Source organism: Dipteris shenzhenensis, chromosome 1 (assembly GCF_047967505.1).
Source record: "Dipteris shenzhenensis isolate YYH24624 ecotype China chromosome 1, Dip_SZ_1.0, whole genome shotgun sequence".
NCBI lineage: Eukaryota > Viridiplantae > Streptophyta > Polypodiopsida > Gleicheniales > Dipteridaceae > Dipteris > Dipteris shenzhenensis.
The window spans coordinates 53639308-53645395 of record NC_141596.1 but is presented as its reverse complement, the minus strand read 5'-3'; positions in this window follow the sequence as shown (position 1 = coordinate 53645395).

Sequence of the window (6088 nt, the reverse complement as noted above, 5' to 3'; positions counted from 1 at the left end):
CCCTCACAACACGGAATAAATAGTTGTTTGGTACAAAGGGTGAGCTCCTCACATACTTTTCCACATACATCTACCAAGTAGAATCTTTAAACTAGTGTCTTTCAATACATATGTATCTTTCACAAACACATCAGGGTAGGAGGCTATCACTATCAATTTTAGAGTTGAGGCACACTGGGACTATCAAGAGCATCAACCACCAGCACTTCGATCTTTGCAACAGTTTCTCAGGAAACAACTCATACAAAGCTTCTACATCTACAATTTCCAAAAGAGAGAAAGGGAACATGAAGGAATCAAAGTGTAGACAAACTTACCAATGTATGTTGCCTATGCATGGGACAAATGAGACATATCAGTAATTTTATGACTCCCCGCATTTTGAAGATGCATTGAGGGTAGGGGAGTCATAGTTTTGAAGCTCTTTATAGTGGAAGGAGGGTCTCTATCATTGACCTTGTAAAATCTAATTCTTTTATTTCTAGGTCAAATGTCTCTGAGAGATGTACATGTGGAGGTTAAATCACTCTAAGCAATAATGTGCGATAGGCTATCCTTGACTTATCACATGTGAAACTCTTGTATCCTTGATTTTCAAATTCATTAACCCAAGTTAAACCTCTTGATCTCCTTTGCAAGATATAAAGTTGAAGTATTAGAGAAAATAAAAACACATTTATTGGGGAAAAGGAGGCTAAGTTGAGATCGGTTAGTTTTTCATACATAGGGAGAAGGGGGAGGATGTCTAAATACATAGTCCTTTGAGATCCTCTCAAACTTCATGGAAATTACCCTTGCTCATTCCATGGTAACTGGTTATAGGTCCCTTCCACTTCATTTTGACAAAAGCTCATCAATAGCTTCATTGATGATCTGTCTCAACACATATTGATCGATTCTAAAGGAAAACCCCTTGTTGTCAAGCTATATACCCTTACAAGAACAATCACTCAATCTACATATTGACATGTTGTCTCTTCTACCTCATACCTTAATTGGGCCACCTAACATGGGGTCTTCCTTCTTGCCAAAATTCGCAAGAAGTGCTGTAGTTAATAATTACCTTAGTTTGGTTTTCATACCATAGAAGAAACATGGGTAAGATCACCAACAAGTTAAATTTGCTTAAAAAGTTCAAGGACATTCATCGTCACTTCAAGAGAATCGGGGTTCTCATCCATCCTTCCATAGAAAATTCATACCGTAGTCATACAATAAAGAGAAGAAGGTGTAAGGGATGGTATACTTAGTATCAAAAGAGAGGGAGAGGTATCTTTCACTACCAAGGTTTGTCTCTTATAATGCCATTGCTAGGACAAGGAGGTGGAAGTCTTGCTCCTTCTACTTCTCAAGCCCCTAAAGCATCTATTCTATCTCTTCCAAAGGCATTTGATTTAAAATCTTGCCTTTTCTAGGCCACATGCTTGAGGGCCTTTTGAATGATTCTCAAAGTCTCACCACTTGCTCAAGGCAAGCTAGGCATTACAGCTAAGAAGAGATCCAAAAAGCATAGACACTAAAAATTTCCCTTTCTAGAAAAAGTCATGGCAAATATATATGGACAATCACAAAAAGAGGCCTTTGTTATATAACCTAATATTGGCTAATTAAACCATCCAATCTACGAGGCACTATTTTAGGGAGAAAAATAAGCATCCTTATTATTATTCGCAATCATGGAAAAGAGAATAGAGTAGGCTAAATGTTGTTGTCCTTCAATCTTGTTTTAAAAAAAGAAAAAAAGTATAGGTATATGGTCTTGCTATTATTTTAAGCAACACACAATATGCATAAAGATAAGCCACTATTAATATGATGATGGGAGATTAACAGTCCAAAGTAACTTAGTTTGCTAAAGGATACTCATGTGTGCAAATCTTAACGTGGGGTCAAGGGATGCAAGTTGTTTGACATGATATCATGTATTTGCACTATGTGCAAGTTAGAAAAGCTCATCAATTGGGTGGACACTTATGCATGGACAAGGTAATTTAGCCTTTTGGGTGGTGGGAAGGATGAGCATTCATGTGGAAGTGTAGTTGTGTGGCAGTTAGAAGGAACTTGTCACAAGGCTTTAAAAAACATGATTTGCAGGAACAAGGAAGATGTTCCTTTAGAAAAAAAAAGAAGATTTTCTAAGGTTGTATGTTGGAGTTAGGAAAAAGAAGGGTAAGGGGTAGGGTTGTTAATGAGAGGTTCATGGCAACAACCAGACTAAAGTAATAGTGTATTACAAAGGTGTATAGTGGCTTATACACATATAGACTCAAATGATAGTTGGATTTGCTCATTGCAATAACTACTCTTCTAGTCGCTAAATAACATTTCAAGATCCCGCTAAATGTTTAAACTTCAAGTTGTCATATCCAAAGTAGCTATTGACAACCTAACAAATTAAAGGGGCATTCCAACAATAAAGGAATCTTGCCCCTTTTAAATAGTATAACTCTTGGTTGGACATCCATGTCAACGGTATTTATATATGGATTACATAGGTTAAAGAGTCTTGCTGCTAACCTATGCACATGGCCAAAACGAAGGCCGAGTCAACACTTTTGAGTTAATAGGAAAAAGGCCCATTAGAGTGTTTAAACATTGGATACGATGACTCATAAGGAAAGGCTACATTAATGGTGCATTTTTAAAAGCTCTCTTCTTAAATATGAACATCTTTGTAAATATGATGATAGTTGCCATAGAGAATTCTTGCGTGGCATTGGTGTACCTTGGCTAGATTTAGAAGGTGAGGTGAGTTATATATCGGCACACCTATGCCTCACTGTCCAAATCTAGAGGGTGGAATGGTTTGACGATTCACCTAACGTGTGTTACAATTTGCATGGACACTTGTAGGTTGCTAGGCCTTCATGGCTTCATCTTATCCAACCTCGATTTTCGCCTACAGGCTGATGACTTCCAAGCTTCGTAATCCTTCAACCAGAGTCGAAGAGGTGCCAAGGGATACGGAGGTTTGCCATCAAACATAGTGAGGAGTGGGCGCATAACTAACTTGTTGAGCAAAGTATTATGAGAGACATTGTTGGGACGATAGCTTTAAATATATTGAACCGAAGTGTATGATGAAGATCTAAATAGGAGCACAATTTAAATATTTATAGTATTAAAATGGGATTTAAAAAAAAGGCAGGTTTTTCTCTCTCTGGATTTCAGCTTCAAAGTTTCTCTCTCTTTCTGAGAGAGCATATCTGGGCTTTCTTCAGCTTTTCTTGTTCGTCTATCGCCCTCTCTTCTCATCTCCTCCCTCCAGCATTCTGCCTCCCTCTTTCTTTCCATCCTTCCTCTTACATCCTTCATGATCCCTCACTCTAGCTCTCTGCACCTCGCAGCATTGCGCATTTGAATTTTGAGATCTGTTCGCCTTCTTCTTCCCTCATACTTTGCACCACTCCGCTTCATTGGATCTAACATCTTCCGAAACCCAACAGCGCGGGTATCTTTCTTTCGACCTTTCCTCTTCATCTTTCCAATTTGCATGTGTCTCTCTGTTCGCTGCTCTGTCCCAACAGTTCGTGGATCTCACAAGCCACTGAAGATTGAACAAGCATTGAGTAATATTAATACGTGTATACACATAGCACGCGCGCAATGTTTTCAGTTATCACTCAGTAAATGCATTTGGTCCAATCCTTTAAGTCCAGGCCTTAAATTAGTTACCTGAGGGCAGGGGAGAAGTTGCGTTTTTGACAGCGAAGCTTGATACCCAGAAAGAGAACAATGCACATGAGATGCGACCTGGTCTTGCTTTAGCACTTGCGACATCCAGTAATGTATCCAATCTCAACGTTGAATGAATGTCTTTCTGATCTTCTATCTACGCTGAGAGGATATATTACTTGTTTCGTGGGCGTGCAAATTCAGAACAAACAACGACTAGTTACTAACAAATTAAAAAGGGTTAGTTTTGACTGTTGCTTACTGTGAATTCGTGCTCATTTCATCTCGTTCGTGTAGAAAATAGATAGCCGCTAAGTTACTATGAACAACACCTGCATGAACACCTACACTGGCTTGCCTGCGTAGAAATTAGAAAGCCGCTAAGTTACTCTTCAGATGCCGTAACGAAAACCGCCCTCCATTGACATAACCGATCTAGATCTACTGGCATTAAGGTATATGTACGAGTGGCAGGAAACACGACTCGGCACATTGGGTCAAATGTCACATCGATGGTGAGGACGAGCTCTTAGTCTTGCCCCGTCCATATGTGCAAGTGCCATACGGATGGCTCCCTCCGCAGCATTAGTCTGAGGACAGCGGTCATGATGTGAGGCCAGTGTTGCTGTGGTGGCCTGGAAAGACTAACCATGTAGGTTTGAAAGTCAAAACGCATCCAGAGTTTTCTGGGGAAAAGATCTTAAAGAAGTTGAATAGGATTCATCAGGCATGCCCGAATTGAAAGCTGTGAGAGAGAGAGAGAGAGAGAGAGAGAGAGAGAGAGAGTAAAGGGCTTATGTCATGAAGGGGAAAAAGGGGGGAAATAATGATGGCTATTTTGGATGCTTTTCCCTTGGAAGAGCCTAAATCTGATGTTTTTCCTATGATGCATGACATAATGATCCAAGGGAAAATGAGACATGCTATAAAGGAAATGTCACATCAATGGTTCTCAAGAGTGGGGGAAATAGCACCTTGAGGTCTAGAGCATGGAGTGCTATTTCCCATGGTCCCACCCTATTTCCCACCTATTTCCCTTCTATTTCCCACGGTGCATTTGCACAGCATAACAGAAATAGCTAACAGGAATAGCTATTTCTTACGTATTTCCCTTCCATGACATAAGGCCCTAAGAGAGAATAAGAAGAAGTAGAAGAAGAGAGAGAGAGAAAGGGGGAGAAAATGATGAGGCCATAAATGAAAATTTAGCTTCAAGCTGTGAGAGAGAGAGACACAGAGAGAGAGAGAGAGAAGAAGAAGAAGAAGAAGAAGAAGAGAGAAAGGGGGAGAAAATGATGGGGCCATAAATAGAAATTTAGCTGCCTAGAGAAAATGCCATCAATCAGGCCAATGCCCTAGGGGCAGGCCAAAAAGCTAACAAGTTGAATAAATTCGAAAGGCCTGCCCGGAAGCTGAGAGAGAGAAGAAGAAGAAGAAGAAGAAGAAGAAGAAGAAGAGAGAGAGAGAGAGAGGGGGAGAAAAAAATGGGGATAAAAATAGCAATAATAAAAAAGTTAAAAATAGTAGCTCTTACGCGGCCAATCACGAATTGTGAAATATATTTGTGAAAAATACACAATTTTCCTTTTCCTAAATGCAAACACCTTAACTTAAGCCTACCCTCCAGGGCAGGCCAAAAAGAATACATTGGAGATGGTGTGTAGGAAGATAGCAGGAGATAAAGGAAGGAGAGAGAGAGAGAGAGAGGGGGGGGGGGGGTTGAGAGAGAGTAGAGAAAAAGGTGGAGGATTTCAAGGGAAAGAAATAGAAAGTAGGGAGGTGGACCAATCATAAAATTTAGGACTTTCAAAAAAGAAAATTCTGAATTTTGGCTTTCACTGAACACACATAGGTCAGTATACCCTTCCCCCCTGGTGGAGGCTAATGAAGAGCGTGTGGATGCTCGCAAAAGATGGACCATCTTATGCTCAAATTGCCGAGAATCAACAAGTCAAGGGCCCAACAATTCATTCAACATTGGATGCATGTGCTTCTTGACTTATAATTGGTTTACTTCATTGCACTTTGATGAAATACATGCATCAAGTCTGCTCCAAGTGCTGCTGTCCATCATCTGCCCCGGTTGCTAAATGACTTGATCCCACAGGGTGCTATTAGGCTCCAGATCTGTCCTGAGTCTTCACTGTTCACTGTTCACATGCTAAACTTTTAACAACTTTTCCTTAAGAAATGATGTGATACCTTCCATCAATTCTAAGGACTTCAACTATACTTAGAAGAATAAATTCTAAGGACTTCAAGTACCAATGCAAGCATAAATGGAATTCATCCTAGTGGTCCATTTTTTATCAAGAGACACTGCTATCCCATGGTTACGTTTTCTCAAATTTCGATTGAGTGATCTTTTTATCTCCACCCACAACAAGAATTCAAGAGTCTATTTTCATGAATG